This window comes from Felis catus, chromosome B2 (genome assembly GCF_018350175.1).
Source record: "Felis catus isolate Fca126 chromosome B2, F.catus_Fca126_mat1.0, whole genome shotgun sequence".
In the NCBI taxonomy this organism is placed as follows: Eukaryota; Metazoa; Chordata; class Mammalia; order Carnivora; family Felidae; genus Felis; species Felis catus.
In genome coordinates, this window is record NC_058372.1 from 126,024,147 (window position 1) to 126,040,917 (window position 16,771).

The window sequence follows — 16,771 nt, forward strand, 5'->3', positions numbered from 1 at the left end:
AAAAATAGTGTTAAGTGACTTATAAAATGCTAATAATTGATAATTTTTACTTTCTCCATTTTATTTTTATGTCTGTATGTGTTTTAGAGAGACAGAGAGAGAGCATGCAAACAGGGGAGAGAGAGAAAGAGAGAGAGAGAGAATCTTAAGCAGACTCCATGCTCAGTATGGAGCCCGACACAGGGCTTGATCCCACGACACCGAGATCATGGCGTGAGCTGAAACCAAGAGTTGAAGACTCAACCAACTGAGCCACTTAGGCACCCCTTCTATAATTTTATTAATTTTCTAAGTAATGCTTATTACTTTTATGTCAGGAAAACAATGAAAATGTATTTTTATTTATTTATAAATTTCTTTTCTAATGTTTATTTATTTTTTAGAGAGAGAGAGACAGACAGAGCACGAGTGGGGGAGGGGAAGAGAAAGAGGGAGACACAGAATCTGAAGCAGACTCTAGCCTCTGAGCTGTCAGCACAGAGCCCAGAGTGGGGCTTGAACCAATGAGCTGTGAGATCATGACCTGAGCTGAAGTCAGATGCTTAACCGACTGAGCCACCCAGGTGCCCCTGAAAATGTATTTGTAGTAGAAGAGTAATTCTCAATCAAGGATGATTTTGTCCCCCAGGAGGCATTTGGCAATTTCTGGAGATATTTTTGTCACAGCTGTGGGGAGAGGGTATGCCACTGACATCTGGTGAGTGGAGGCCTGCAGCAATGTGCAGGACAGCCTCCACAACAAAGATTTATTTGGTACGAAATGTCAATAGTGCTGAAGCTGAGAAACACTGGAATAGAAGGAAAGCAACCAAAATATCCTAAATGAGGAATTGCCTTAGCAAACTATGGCACATCTATCAATATAATGGACTACTGTGCAGGTCTTAGAAAGTGTACTGTCAAAATATTTACAGAGATGACAATCTAATTATTAGTGCTTTCTCACACTGAACAGCCTATATTTCCTCACACAAAAGCTCTCTAGTATGTTCTAAGTTCTATTATTTGTTACATCCATGATCTTCTTATGTTCCTAACAAGGAGGAGAATTCTTTGGGGAAAAGGTCAGCACTTATTTACCATTTCCCTCAACACACCTTACACAGTGTTGGTGCAAGGAAGGAAAACTGCAGTTATTATGGTAAATTGATGCTATCCCCTGAATCTAAGTACCCTTTCCCTTGTACATGACTGAACTCCAACTCTAACAATGTTCCTCAATATTTGGTCAAATCAGTATATATAGTATAACTATGTACGTATGTTTCCTTCTATCTATCTATCTATCTATCTATCTATCTATCTATCTATCTTCTATCATTTTTTCTATCTTCTATCTGTTTATCTATCTATCTACCTATCGTCTTCTATCTATCTATCTATCTATCTATCTATCTATCATCTTCTATCATCTATCTATGTATCTATGTATCTATCTATCTATCTATCTATCATCTCTCTATATATCTACACCATAGTTTAAAGGTCAAGAAAAAAAAAGTTGCAAAGTTACCAGGCTCCAGGAATCTTAGAAACTCAGGGTATAACAGAGGCAATCTCTTATCTGTCATCTCTTTTTTCCCCCTGTGTGTCTAATTCTTTCAGGCATACTTACATAATGAGAATTACTTTTGTCAGCTCTGTGGTCACATTTTATATACTCATGATAATGGAGAAAGAAAAGGTTCTTTTGTGACTACTTAACCCTCCAGCAGAAAGATCCTGCAAAAACCATCGTCTCACCTGTCTTATGTACCTATCTTTGGACCAAACCGTGGACAGGGGTATAGGTAATTATACGTGGTGTGACTATGCCAAAGCTTGAGATAAGGTAAACTGTGTCATGAGAGGAAAGAAGAATGTGGTGCTGGGTGGTCAAAGACAATAATCACCATGAAATTTTATTGGAAGTATTTTATTAACATAATAATGCCTCTATGCATTCCAGGGTTTGATGCCCACAGGATAGGTACTCCCTCATACCCTTGAAGATGATATTTGATTTCTTAAAGAAACCTTTTTTTTTCATGTTCTCTATTAGCATTTAGGGGGAAAAGTTAAACTTTAATGTCTTTTCATTTTAGTTCTTTATCAGTGGAACACTAATGTCATCAAACTTAATGTTTCAAGATTTTTTGTTCATTAAATATTATATAGAGTTATCAGTATAAAACAAATGTGAGGAAGAACAGTCAGTTATATCACCCAGTTAGACACGGAAGTATTATGAAAACAATTCCAGAAAGTTTGCCTTGATCCTTGGTATTTCAAGAGATTATATGATTCTGTTGTACAGCTTCAAACCAATTCAAGGAATTCACTTGGAGGAAAAGATTACATTTACCTTAGCAAACCCAGGCCATGCCAAGATTGACATGCAATTTTCTGAGATGTTTCACTGACATCATTACAAATACTGCTTAGAGGAGAACAACAACCAGAATGATCCACAAAGATGGTTTCAAGATATCTAAAATTAATTCTATAATTTTGTGATTAAGTCTCATTCTTTTAGTTGGCTTATGATCCTGGTATATGACCTTCACAAGTGTTTTTTAGTTCCTACCTAGCCACTTCCCTTTAGGTAAGGCAGGAAGGCTATCAGATGCTGAAGTCGGGGAAGTGCCCATCTTTTAGGCATAATACGTCTCTGGTAAAGTCTACTCTGGAGAGTACACTGATGAATGTTATGTATAATTCTTTGGGTCTATTTCAAAATGGTTGCTTTACTCTCCTCTTATCAGAAAAACAAGGGGATTTTTCTTTATTCTTCACCATGAGAACCTGTTGGTGTTCTTGGAATTTTAAACCTATGAAAGTGTTGGTGTTCCCGTAACCCTGCAGTTCCCAGGAGCTTCTCATTCTCATACTAGTTCATATGCAGCCTTCAGTAATTTGTCAAAATTACCAGTTAAGTCTTCTTACCTGATTATGGCTTCATGTACTTTTGTGTCAGGTAGGCTGATCGCTGCTGTGATTCTCTGTATTCTCTTGATTCTCCAGATTTGGGGAGGTCAGTTTGCCCCAGCACCTTACTCTTCTGATGGGTTCAAGTAAGGCCACTGCTTTCACTTTGTTTAGCTCAATGCTTCTAAGAACAGGAGTGATCACTTACAAGTCTTTTACATGTCAGAATTGAAAGCAAAATTCCTAAATAATCTTTAAAGACATTGCAATGATTGTTAGGTTCTATTTTAAAAACCAGTGGAATATGTATCAGATATTGTACTCCTGGTAATTCTCATTCTCCTCAAAAATCCTGAAACATTCAAGAAAATGTTACTTAATAAAAATGTTTACTTCTCTGTATGCAATCTCCAGAGAGCTATCAAATTCTTTGTGAATATTATACCCATGGTAACTCTTATTCTATTCTCAAAAATCCTTAAACATTCAAGAAAATGTTACTTAATAATAGTAACTTTTATTCCACAATGTGCAATCTCCAGGGAGCTATCAGCTTCTTTTCTGAGTAAGATTTTGATCACTGTTTATAGCAAGAAGAAATTAATAAACAAAAATTCCCTCATTAGTTGAGACTTTGAGATTTGAATCTTTCCATAGCTGAAAATGATTCCAAATAATAAAGCTTCCTAAAATAACAGCACCTGCTGTTCTACTTTCTTTTGCAAATTATTATTATATTATTATTTTGATTATTATTTGAGTTTCACTTTCACTAAAAAAGTACCATTTAAACAAATCAAATGTAACTAAAACAAAAGACAGGTAGGAATTAAAAATAATTCCTTGGATAATTAGTTGAGATTTATCAATAATATACAAGTCTTTTTTTTTTTTTTTTTTTTTTTTTGCAATTTACTCCACCAAATGGACGTGAGGGGAAAAAAAGTCTTGAATCAGTGTGCATAGCTTTTTCTTTAAGAAACTAGAAGAGCAAATTGAACTCAAATTAATGACAGTGGGAAAATAAGGGCAGAAATCAATGAAATAGAAAACAATAAAAACAATAAAGTCAATGTAACCAAAAACAATTTTATGAAACAATCAATAAAATTGATCAATGCCTAACCCACCAAACAGGGAGAAAAATGCACAAATTGCCAATATCAGAAACAAGAGAAGTGACATCAGTACAAATTCTGTAAGTTATGTATGGTTAGAATCATAAAGGAATACTCTGAACAACTTTATGGAAATAAATTCCATACTCTAGGTGAAATGTGTTAAACTCATTAAAGACACAAACTTTCAAAGCTCACTTAGTAAAGTCTTCTCTAAGTGAATAGATAATGTGAATGGCATTATTTTTTAAAATTTAATTTGTAGTTGCAAAATTTCCCACAAAGTAGGCTCCAGACCCAGATCACCTAGTTGCTGAATTATTCTAAGTATTTAGGAAAAAAATAATACCAGTCCTAAACAAATGCTTCTAGAAAGTTAAATAGTCAAATCTTAACAATACATTCTGTAAATCATCATTATCCCAATTCTTAAACTACAAACATAGATGTCAAGAGAAAAGAAAAATTCAGACTAATATCCTTCACGAATATAGATAGAACAAATTCTTAACAAAAATTTAGCAACTGAATCTAGTAGGATGTAAAAATATAAAAGCCTGATTACATAAGGTTGAAGGTTAGTTTTAAAAGTCGATCAATATAGGGGCGCCTCGGTGGCTCAGTGGGTTGAGCAGTTAAGCGACGGACTTCAGCTAAGGTCATGATCTCGCGGTTTGTGGGTTCGAGCCCCGTGTGGGGTTCTGTGCTGATGGCTCAGAGCCTGGAGCCTGCTTCGGATTCTGTGTCTCCTTCTCTCTCCGCCCCTCCCCAACTTGTGCTCTGTCTCTCAAAAATAAATAAATGTAAAAACAAAATAAAAAAAAAATAAAAGTCAATCAATATCATCAATCAAATGAGAAAACTAAAAAACAAAAACATGAGATCATCACAATAGACAAAAGGACTCTCATTTAATGTAATCCCAGGTCCACAGCTGATACTAAACTAGGAACAGACTAGGAACTGACTTATGTGAAGGACACTAATCAGAACTTGATATTGTTAAGATAGAACTTCTCCTGAAATTGATAAAACTTTAGGCAATCCCCATCAAAATCGCAGAAGGCTATTGTGCAGAAATTGATGAATGGATTCCAAAAATGATAGAAACATGCAAAAGACCTAGACGAACGGAAAAAAAAAATTTAAGGAAGAATAAAGTCAAATGGCTGATACCACTTGATATCATTCGTATCAAACTCTAGAAAATACAAACTAGTATTTAGTGACTGAAAGCATATTAATTGTTGTCCTGGGAAAATTTAAATTTTTAATTTTGAGGTGCTAGGCCTAACTGAATAATATGTGTACTTTGTTACGGCTGGGGCTCATATTCTCATTAGGAGACCATTGGCAGAGTGACATGGTTAATAAATAACCAAGGCTTAGGTAAGCAGTGGTGTCCAAAGATCAAAAGGCTCTGGGCAAGGTGACTCATGCTAATTTCTTCATTTGATAAATCCAGTGTAAAATCACACTCATTCTGTATATTGAAATGAGGCAGGCAAAAGTACCTCTCAAACATTCAGGCCTTTGTGTTAAACAAGCAATTTACTTCTTTTCCTGAGATTGTTTAATTTCAAGACTGCCTTGCCCTTTACTACCATCAAGTCTTTATTGAGCTAACATCGTTGACATCAATATATTAAATATATAGTTGACAATAGGATGTTGGTCTCTTCCTACCCAGAGGATCTAATACACCTGTTCACTTACTCACTTGTGATTAAATATACCTACTAAAGGGAGAGACATTTTTTGCTAAAGTGCTAAGAAAAAGAATAGTGTTTTTTCCTGGAATAAAAAAATTTCTTGGGGCACCTGGGTGGCTCAGTCGGTTAGGTATCCAACTTCAGCTCAGGTCATGATCTCGCAGTGTGTGGGTTCGAGCCCAGGTCGGCTCTGTGCTGACAGCTCAGAGCCTGGGGCCTGCTTCAGATTCTGTGTTTCTCTAGCTCTTTGCCCCTCCCCCACTCAAGCCCTGTCTCTCAAAACTGAATAAATGTTAAAAAAAAAATTGCTTACAATTTTCCCGAGAAGGGAATTTCATAGGATGGCTTTTCTAATTTGGTTGGCCTGTCTCCTTTATCTTTAGACATCAAATAGCCTAATTTCTAAGATCTCCTTTCAAAGTAAATGCTCAATCTCATTGACTCTCTGCTTTGTTAGACATCCCATTACACCAGTAAGTGGATACAACCCAGAGTTGGCTATAGGATGTTCTGTGGGTTCGCTAGGGCTGCCATAATAAAATTCCGCAGGCTGGGTGGCTTGAACAGGAGAAATTTATTTTCTCACGGTTCTGGAGGCTAGCAGTCAGACATCAAAGTACCAGCAGATTTTGTTACTTCCCAGGCCTCTCTGCTGGACTTGTAGATGACTGCTTTCTCGCTTTGTGTTCACATGGTTGTCTCTGTGCTTGCAAGTCTCCGGTGTTTCTGTCCCTGCATCCAAATCTCCTCTTCTTATAAAGACACCAGTCACATGGAACTAAAATCTACCATAAAGACTTTATTCTCAACTTAATAATCTCTCTAAAGCCCTTGTCATCAATTATCACATGAATTTTGGGAGGAGGACAGGAACCAGCACATAACAGAGATAAGAGAAAGTATGACCATGAAAGGAAGAACGTGAACTGATGTCCTTAGGTTCTGATGTTACAAGGAGAGTTCTCAGAACGACATGTGGAAAACCATTTCATGAGTCAAAACGATGAAACACTGAATATACTTCCTGGCAGATTTCATTACTAGATACTGACTCTCGGAATTATCTTGATTATATTATCTCATTGTGGCTTTATGAGATGATTTTTTGAGGGCTCTTCTCAGTCAATGAATATAAATGAAAGAAAAAGAGTGAAGAGACAAAGGGAAGAATCAAGTAACTTCAATTTGTACCCAGCTGGATCCACTTGTTGAACTGATTATTTTCTATCACTACTACATTATTTGCCTTTCCTCATTTCCTCTTACGAGTTTACCCACATGTACACATCAAATGATGGTGTGAAATACTCAGGACGTTCCAACAATGAAATCAATTTGCTCATTTTGTAACTGTTAATGATAGACACAGGTGGGTGTGAACTATAGTATATCACTATTTTAGTTATTTTATAATTTAATATATGCCTTGACCTTTTTACTGCTAATTCTGTACCTGTGCTCATACAGGATTTTTATAACATGAAATGTTGATTATCTCTTATTGTGATAAACCAATAAAAAAGGAAAAATAGGCAAAAATCAAGGTCATTTGCTCCCAAAATATAATAAGCTTACAAACCCAACTGCAACCACTTATGACCTGTCTTGATGGTGAACTAATGGAAAGTGTTTGGGATGAAAGGGACCTTCATGGACACAACATCCCAAAATGTAAATGCAGCCACCTTCCTATATACACAGATTATTTATCTGGATAAATTAGATTTTAAGCCTTTTGTTTACTTTTTTTCTATGAAAAAAACACTACCTTCCACTTCTAATTATTTAAAATCAGAGTAAATTGAGTCATATCCTGTGCAACTTCATGTATGAAACAAAAATAAAAAAAAATATTTTGATGGGTGTTTATAGACTAAGTTATCTCATTTAGAATATACTTTAGGATCTTTTCTCTTCTTTTTGTTTCTTTTCTCTTTCCTTTTCTTTTCTTTTTAACTTTGAAGGGAGGAATGTGGAATAGGATTTATAATAATGTATTCCCAAACATGAAAAAAAGAAAATATTTCCTTTTCAGTAATTCAAAAGAACTCAAAGAATGTACAAATTATAGATAAAATGAACTGTCATGTGGGTGGTTGACTCAACAAATGAATAGACTTTTAGCGTGGACACAATTCTTCCAAATAACAATTTCTTGCATAAATCTATCATTAAGAAATTTTTTGACCAAAATAATGATAGAATTTATAGCAATAACAATAAAAACATGTGTAAGTTTTTGTCTTCCATTTGCTTTGAAAAAGCCCAATGTCCTTTATAAATCAGTGTTCTAAATCTACATAATTGTTGGGATTAATCTACAGTAGGTATTAGTCTTCATTTTATAAGCTGTAAAGACTTCTGTGCTGAGAGGAGGCTTGCCTGAGATCATATAGGAAGTCCATTGAACTAAAAGGATTTAGGATCTGGGGCTTCTAAACAAGGGCATACTACTCTTTAAATACTGTGTTTCTCAGCACATGCAACTTGCATCTCAACTAAAAATGTGTTTAGTTCTGAAGTTTTTATTTACTGAAGTAACTAACAAAATGGAAAACATATAATGGCTCATTTACAGAACATTTTATATCCTGTAATTAAGACTCTATGAATCAAATTATATAGTGTTAGCTCTATTTCTTTTAGCAGATATCATTGGAAATGAGGCACCTTGCATCTGCTACTGACTTTGACTTGGGAGCAACTATGTTCACCTTTTGCTTATATAATAATCTTATTGGATAAAAATTATTGATACTCTCATGCAGAGTGAGTATAGACATTTAGCAAGAATAGCACACAATCATGTTATTTTCACATGCACGTGTTCTATTGTGATTCAGTAGTCAGTGAACATAATTGTCACCTACTTAAGGATATGCTTGAAAATATATAGTTTCAAATTACTCAAGTCATTTTAGCAGCCTGCTTAATTTCCCATACTTCATTAAGTTTTGTCACTTTGGCAGTTATGTTAAATCATGAGCAAACTCGAATACCTGCCAGGTCAGACCAGTACATAAATGTCTGAGTTAGATCTGGGAGAAGGACCAGGCAAGGGTGGGCCTGCGCTGAGCTGAAGAGATCATGCATCCCTTATCAGAAGTCCAATTCAATTTTTGGTTAAATACTTTGTCAGCCAAACCAAGTACATGTTTATGAGGGCAGGAACTTGCCTATGGATTTTCATCCGGCAACTCCCACAGTGAGTGCTTGGTATGCTGTAAGTGGCACAGCTCCAGGACATTGCTATTCCAGTGACCTGAAAAGTTTAAACCGTTGTTACTAAGTGCCTAGCTTTAAGTTTAAATTGGAAAAAAACTGCATCATACATGTAGAAAAGTCATTAATGTAGTTAAAATAAATCAGTCGTTAAAGAATTGCTTCAGATAAAAATCTCACGTGGTTGGTGTAATCCATATGAATTGAATGGGCACAGAAGAGTGATTTAAGAAAAATAAGTCAGAAAACACAAATGTAAATCATAATTTCTCACCATTTCTATGAACTAAAGTTCCCTTTTTTTGCTTATTCTACCAAGCTATGAATGTGCATCGGTGACTCTGAAAATTGGCTGTTTCCTGGATTTTAGCTTAAATGTCTCATAGATCCAGAATCAATAATGGTACTAGTTTCCACAATGGCTGAAATGCTTCCCAAGACTGTATATTACTATGAAGTCTATATCAAGTGTCAAGATCTCTCCAAGGAAAGAGAGAGTCTTTAGTATTTTTGCAGATCAGGAAAGAAAAAAATACATCATTCAATTGTACAAATGAGAAAACATAAATAAAGGGAGGCTAAGGTAGCTCTCCAGAATCACGCAATAAACACAAATTAGAAGTGCAGACTTTTGTCTCACAGTCCTTTGAATCACTTACCTATTACTTTTTTTAAGTTTTAATTTAAACCCCAGTTAGTTTACATACAGTGTGATATTAATTTCTGGTGTACAACACTATATATAACACTCAGTGCTCATCACAAGTGCACTCCTTAATTACCATCACCTATTTAACCAATTCCCCCCATCTACCTCCCCTCTGGTAAGCATCAGTTTGTTCTTCTACAGTTAAGAGTCTGTTTCTTGGTTTGATTTTTCTCTTTTTTCCCCCTGTGATCATTTGCTTCATTTCTTAAATTCCACAAATGGATTAAAGACCTAAACATGAGACAGGAAACCATTAAAATCCTGGAGAAGAACACAGTCAGTAACCTCTTTGACATTGACTTTAGCAACTTTTTACTATATGTCCCCTGAGGCAGGGGAAACAAAAGCAAAAAACCAAACTATTGGGATTTCATCAAAATAAAAAGCTTCTGCACAGCGAAGAAAACAATCAGCAAAACTAAAAGGCAACCTACGGAGGGGAGAAGATATTTGCAAATGACATATCTGGTAAAGGGTTAATATCCAAAATCTATGAAGAACTTATAAAACTCAACATCCTCAAGACAAATTATCCAATTAAAAAATGGGCAGAAGACATGAATAGATATTTTTCCAACGAAGACATACAAAGCCAACAGGCACATGAAAAGATGCCCAACATCACTTATCGTTAGGGAAATACAAATCAAAACTAGAATGAGATATCACCTCACACTTGTCAGGATGTCTAAAATCAACAACACAAGAAACAACAAGTGTTAGCAAGGATGCGGAGAAATGGGAGCTCTATTACACGGTTGGTGGGAATGCAAACTGACTGGTGCAGCCACTGTGGAAAACAGTATGGAGGTTCCTCAAAAAGTTAAAAACAGAACTACCCTGTGATCCAGCAACTACACTACTGAGTATTAATCTAAAGAATACAAAAATGCTAATTCAAAGGAATACCTGAGCCTTGATGTTTATAAAAACATTATGTAAACTTACCCATTCTTAATTTGTCTTTTGTAAGTAAATCCTTGTGGAAGTTTATGGTATACACATTAAAAAAAAAAAAGGACACATTTTGTTAAAGGAGGGGTATCTATTACATAAACATGAATTAAAGGAATCAGTAATGGTCCCAAGGAAGAGAAACCCTTTGACCTTACATCTGACACTCCATTTAGGCCACTCCTCACCCTCTTAGTCACTAACACCTCAAGCCAAGCTTTTCTCCTGCAAGAATGCCCTCCTCACCTTAACTGAGGCCCCATACCAGGCTGCCCTTCTATGGGGACATCCTTCTTATGTACTTGGACTCTGACGTCCCATGCCAGGTCACTCTCCACATAAATATCCTTCCCACCTTCTTGGACTCTGACAACCTGCTCTAGCCATTGCATCTACCCTCCTCCAGCACCCCTTCCCTTCCTAAAAGGAAAGGAAGGAAAGAGAAATAGAACTATGAAGAAGAAGGGAAAAAGAAAATGAAAAAAAAAAGATGCTGCAATAAAAATTTTAAAATACTAGTTCTGATAATTGATAATACTAGTATTTTATCCGCCAGCTACAAATGCACAGAAGTTTGACTTTGGACTCAGATTCTTTCAAACATTTGTTCAGGTGTTTCAGCCTCAGATTGAACATTTGGAAAGCTGAAGACCAAATGCAAATTTCATTTTATTTTGTGGTATCTTGGAAACTGGGAATCACATTCATTTAATTTTGTTAGGTAGTGTTATGTTTAATCAGCATAAATGTAGTAGTCATACTGGGGTGCCTGGGTGGTTCAGTTGGTTAAGACTCAAACTCTTGATTTTGGCTCAGGTCGTCATCTCACTGGTTCCTGAGTTCGAGCCCTGCATCAGGCTCTAGGGCTGACAACAAGGAACCTGCTTGGGATTCTCTCTCCCCCCCCCACCCCTCCCCTGCTCATATTCTTTCTTTCTGTCTCTCTCTCTCTCTCAAAACAAATAAATAAACTTAAAAAAATAGTACTACTAGGAATATTCCATCTGGACTTTCACTTATATCTTATAGGTTAATAACTTATAATACCTTCATGTATAGGTAAGGATTGTATCTGTAATTTGAAATAAAAATCATATGCTTTATATGTTAATATTCTATTAGTGAGTTGTATTTAAATGTCTATTTAATATTTCCACAATTACTGACGATTGTGAAAGCTAATAATTTATGTATAAATATTACTGAGAATTCTCAAACAAATACAACATGTTTTGACAATATCATAAAGCGTATTTATACTGGGAGACTTTCTATCCTTTTTGAGATTATATATATATCTTTATATCCATAAATGTCAATAAAATTTGAGTAATAATCTAAGCTATAATAGGAGAGATTATATTATGCCATAATCTAAACGTTTTGCTGATGTTTATAGCATCCAACAGAATAAGTTTAACTACAATTTAAAAATTATATTTAAAGTTTCTTTATTTAATTCCACTAAGGAGACCTAAATAACGTCACTAGGCCTGGGGGGAAAATGTTAAGTAGATCTTCAAATCTTAAAAGAAAAATGTAAACTTGGACCCTTCAAAAATATAAGAAAGAAAAACTGCAAAGTTTTCTTTGCAGAATAGATCAATGTTGATTGAGATATAATAAAGCATATACATATAATTTAAAGGTTTTAGAAATGAAAATATTAGAGAAAACAAGGCGTCACCCATATATGCGACTCTTCCAAGGCCCTTAGGTAAACGCATCATCTTGTACCAAAAATCCTTATTATATACTGCAAGGGCAATCTAAGTGAGAAATTATTTTTCCCAAGCCATAACGTTCAAAATTGATTTCTGCTTAAAATTTCACTTTTTAAATAAAAATTCAGATGATAATAGTAATCTTGGCTTCACTCTTCATTTAGCGAAAATGTGTACCAGTAGGAGCACCTCTGGGCTATACTTTTGCTTGAAAAGAAATCTCTTTCAAAACACATACAGATATCTATAATTTCTCACATCCCAGATTTGCCCTTGATCCAATATGTGTTTATTAGCACAGGAAAAATTAAATTAGATCAGTTTGGCTGAAGTTCACTAAATAACCGGTTTCCAAATTGTGTAAAGGCAGGTATCCTCCAAAGATTTATGGCACTTTCTAGTTCTAACCCTCTTCCGGAGCGTTATAATTTTTGTAGAGCATGTTGTTCTATGTTGTCACTCAAGTTTCACCAGAATCATAGTAGGTTATCGAATCGGGGTAATGCGGATTCAATAACCTCACTTTCCTTAGTACTTTAAGAGGTGCTTTTTTTTTTCTTTTTTAATTGCATTTGATTTCTCTGAACCTTTGCCAATTTCTCTTGGCTTTCCTGAATATATTAAGATGTTTAAAACATTAAACTATGGTGTCTGAAACCTAACAAATGAGAAATTCATACTAGCTTCCTATAATAAATACACTCTAGATGCATATAAGTGTTTAGGTTGGATATCCTAGCAAAAATTTAAATGATAAATCACTTTAATATTAATTATTTTCTAAAATCATCATCATGTATTTTTTTGCAAATCATTCAGCAATTGCATCCTTGAATCATTAATTTTGTAAAGTGCTGGGCACTTAATGAGTCACATAAAATTTATTCAAATTCTTTCTATATGTTATCTAATTTATTCATCACGACTCTCTGAAGTTAGTACCATTAATATCAGTATTTTACAAAAAAGGAAGTTGATGCTTATTGAGGCTATTTTGTACCCCCTCCCCATATGCTAGAATATATAGATCTGGTTTGAAATTTACAATCTCATTCCAAAGCTCAGGCCTTTATTCATATGCTACTCAGAATAGAGTTGGAGGAATCAATAAAATATATCATATTATGGTTCACATAATGGTGACTCTTAACTATAAACAATAACATTTTACATACAAGAAATCCCCAGTAAAGGCAGACACTATGTGGCTTACAATGAAAGTATAATAATGGAAAGTATAGTAATGAAAAGTATAGTTGGGCAAGGTGGGGGATTGTAGCACAGGATGAATCTTAGAAACTTTTGTATAAGTTATGGGGCACCTATGTGGCTCAGTAGGTTAAGCACCCAACTTTGGTTCAGATCATGATCTCACTGTTTGTGGGTCAGAGCCCCGGTTCAGACTCTGCTGACAGCTCAGAGCCCGGAGCTTGCTTCGGATTCTGTCTCCTTCTCTCTCTGCACCCCCGCCCCCCCTTTCACTTTCCATTCACCTTTGTCAAATTACTTCTACTTAACTATTTGTGTCTCAAATAGTTAAATGAGGATAAAAGTACCTATCCCATAGGATTTCTTTCAGGAATAAATAAAATTAATATATGCAGATTACTGGGGGTGATTCCTGATGATGAACTTGTCTATAAATAGAAGCTACTATTCAGTGTAGAGGAATATATATTTTAGTAGCTGATATGTGGGGACTCTTCTGTTATAGGTCACATAGCCTCTCAAGGAAATGGCTAGTATACGTGCCTACACAATACAACAAAATCCCCTCACCAGGAACTTATCTAGATTTCTGCAAGTGATAGAATATAACACTTAATTGAACAAGGCATGTGATTAAATTTTCTCAGACAAACTCATCTTGGAGATCTTGGAGAGAGTTACTTAGGGTTTTCTGGTTAGTGTATCAGTTTTATTCCAGTTCAGTTTAAGAAGGCAAGATGAGTTCCCATATTCAATGACTGATCAGTATCTTCATATCTTCATTTGTGGTGGGAAGAAGAAGAAGAAGAAGAAGAAGAAGAAGAAGAAGAAGAAGAAAGAAAGAAAAAAATTCTCACCAGTTTGTCCTCCATGTTTACTGGAGAGAGAAAAAGTCCTTTTAGGATGACATGGTGAGAAAAAATATGAGGAGGTGACAGTTTGGAACTTAGTGGTAGGTTCTGAATTTACTCTAAGGTCTATGTGCAGTGAGATCTTCAGGCAGGGTCATCTAGCTTTTCTTAAATACAGAGAAAGATGTTCTTATCACCACAAAGAAAACATCTGAACACAAAGCCTCAGGAGTCTATGCTCTTCAGTAAAATGAACACATGTAAATTCAGCTGGCTCATTTCTTCATCTCTAGATGTTTTCTTTGCACACTGCTATCAGTGTTGTTGCCAGATTATTAAGGCCCAAGAAAGAACGGGCACGTGTAAATTTCTTGAAAGAAAAGGATGGGTTGATTGTACAAGTGGTTCATATATTTGATTTTATCCAGTAAAAGGCTGAGATTGTACAACTGGGTAAAGGTTGTGCTGTGAAGTCCAGTGAAGGGGTGTGACTAAGTCCATTTAAGACCTTATCAGGCCAGAACGAAATAGTTTGAGTATAAGCTAAGTCTGATCAGGACCAGGAACTTGAGATCACAAAAGGGAAAAAGGGAAACCAACATTTTTTTAAATATGAAATTTATTGTCAAATTGGTTCCCATACAACATGCAGAAGAATGAAACTAGACCACTTTCTTACACCATTCACAAAAATAAACTCAAAAAGGGAAACTAACATTTCTAGGCCAGGATGAATTTGGGGTGCTGAGTAAAAGAGTACTTAATGCAGGTATTTAATTAATTATATTTTGGCCTTTTCTTTTTTTCTAATAGAATCACTTAAGCTTTATTTATTTTTGAAAACTATGTTAGCCTTATCCCACAAGCCCCATATATAATATTTTCATTTTCATTGACTTCTAAATCTTTTCAAGTTTTCATTAGGGTTAATTAGTTGGCTATTGCTATTTGGTAAACATTCTAAAATCTTCAAAAAATTGTCCTCTTTCTTTTTTTTAAATTTTTTTAAATGTTTTTATTTATTTTTGAGATAGAGACAGAGCATGAGCAGGGGAGGGGCAGAAAGAGAGGGAGACACAGAATCCGAAGCAGGCTCCAAGCTGTCAGCACAGAGCCGGCCGTGGGGCTCGAGCTCATAGACTGCTAGATCATGACCTGAGTCGAAGCCGGACGCTTTACTGACTGAGCCACCCAGGCTTGTGGCTCTTCCTAAGGCTTGTGTTGCCATTGTTGTTGCTATTCAGTGTATCAATGATGATGATTTTCATTTCTTCTTTTGTCGAAGATTCTGGTCTGTACAATACAGGACTTGCCACATGTCCCAGTAGCTTGGCAGGTTTCATAAATGCTCTGCGTGAGCTGGAGAAGAATGCTAATTTTATAAGTTATATATATGTCTATTCACAGTTACTTAATTCTGTTATCAAAACTATATTGTTACCTATTGCTGCAAACATAGATTACTGGAAGAAGAGTGTTAAATAATCTCACTAAAGTTTTAAGTGAGTTAAATTTTCTTTATATTTTATCAATTTTGCCTCATGTGTTTTGAACCTAGGTTATTCCCTCAAATGAGTTGAGAACTTTTTAGCTCCTGATGAATCCATTCTTTACATTACGTGTTGAGATTCAATCCCCCTGCTGATGCCCCATTAACAACCATATCAGCTGTCTTTTGTTTAGTGTTTCCTAACTGTATAATATGTTTCATTCTTTTACTTTAAAACTTATTGCAATGTTTTTTTGTGTGTTTGTTTAAGTCATCTCTACACCCAATAATCTCTACACTCGAGTTTACAACCCTGAGATCAAGAGTTTCTCACTCTTCTGGCTGTGCCAGGCAGGCCCTTCAAAACATATAAAGTTATTAGGAGGAACTATTATAAATACCATGGAGCAGGGTTTCCCACTTTTAACTCCAACCTACCTTCAAGTATTGGTAATTGATTTGTCAACTTACTTTTATTGATTACTGATATATTTTGAACTATTTTTATGTTATGTGTTTACATACACTTTTGGTCATTTTACTTCACTTCCTGCCATCCTGGGACTATTTTTAACTATTACGGCTGTGGTTGTTATTGTTATTGTTATTATTACATTTCCTTCAACCAACTTTGGTTTGGAAGTTATAATATTACAATTTAAACAACATTAATTTAAGGTTTAAATTCACATACTTCTTGAATAATACAAGGATTAAAGAACACTTGAATTATAATCTCATTTCCTCACATTATAAATGTTAATCTTGTGCAGGATTTTAATTTGACTTTTTCTTTATCTCATAAATTAAGCATTGCTATTTTGTATATACTAAATTTTTGTTTAGGTTACCCAAATATATGCATTATCTTTTCTC

General features: G+C 35.1%; 1 long non-coding RNA gene across 2 annotated transcripts in view; it reads left to right on the forward strand.

Annotated features, from left to right (window-relative positions):
• Positions 1 to 523: 523 nt before the first annotated feature.
• The window catches only part of LOC109499928, a 63,490-nt gene continuing 47,242 nt past the window's right edge, over positions 524 to 16,771 (forward strand). For both annotated transcript variants that reach the window (XR_002742483.2, XR_002157510.3), the window contains exon 1: positions 524 to 1,141. This is a non-coding gene — a long non-coding RNA (uncharacterized LOC109499928). The remainder of the gene's footprint in view (positions 1,142 to 16,771) is intronic.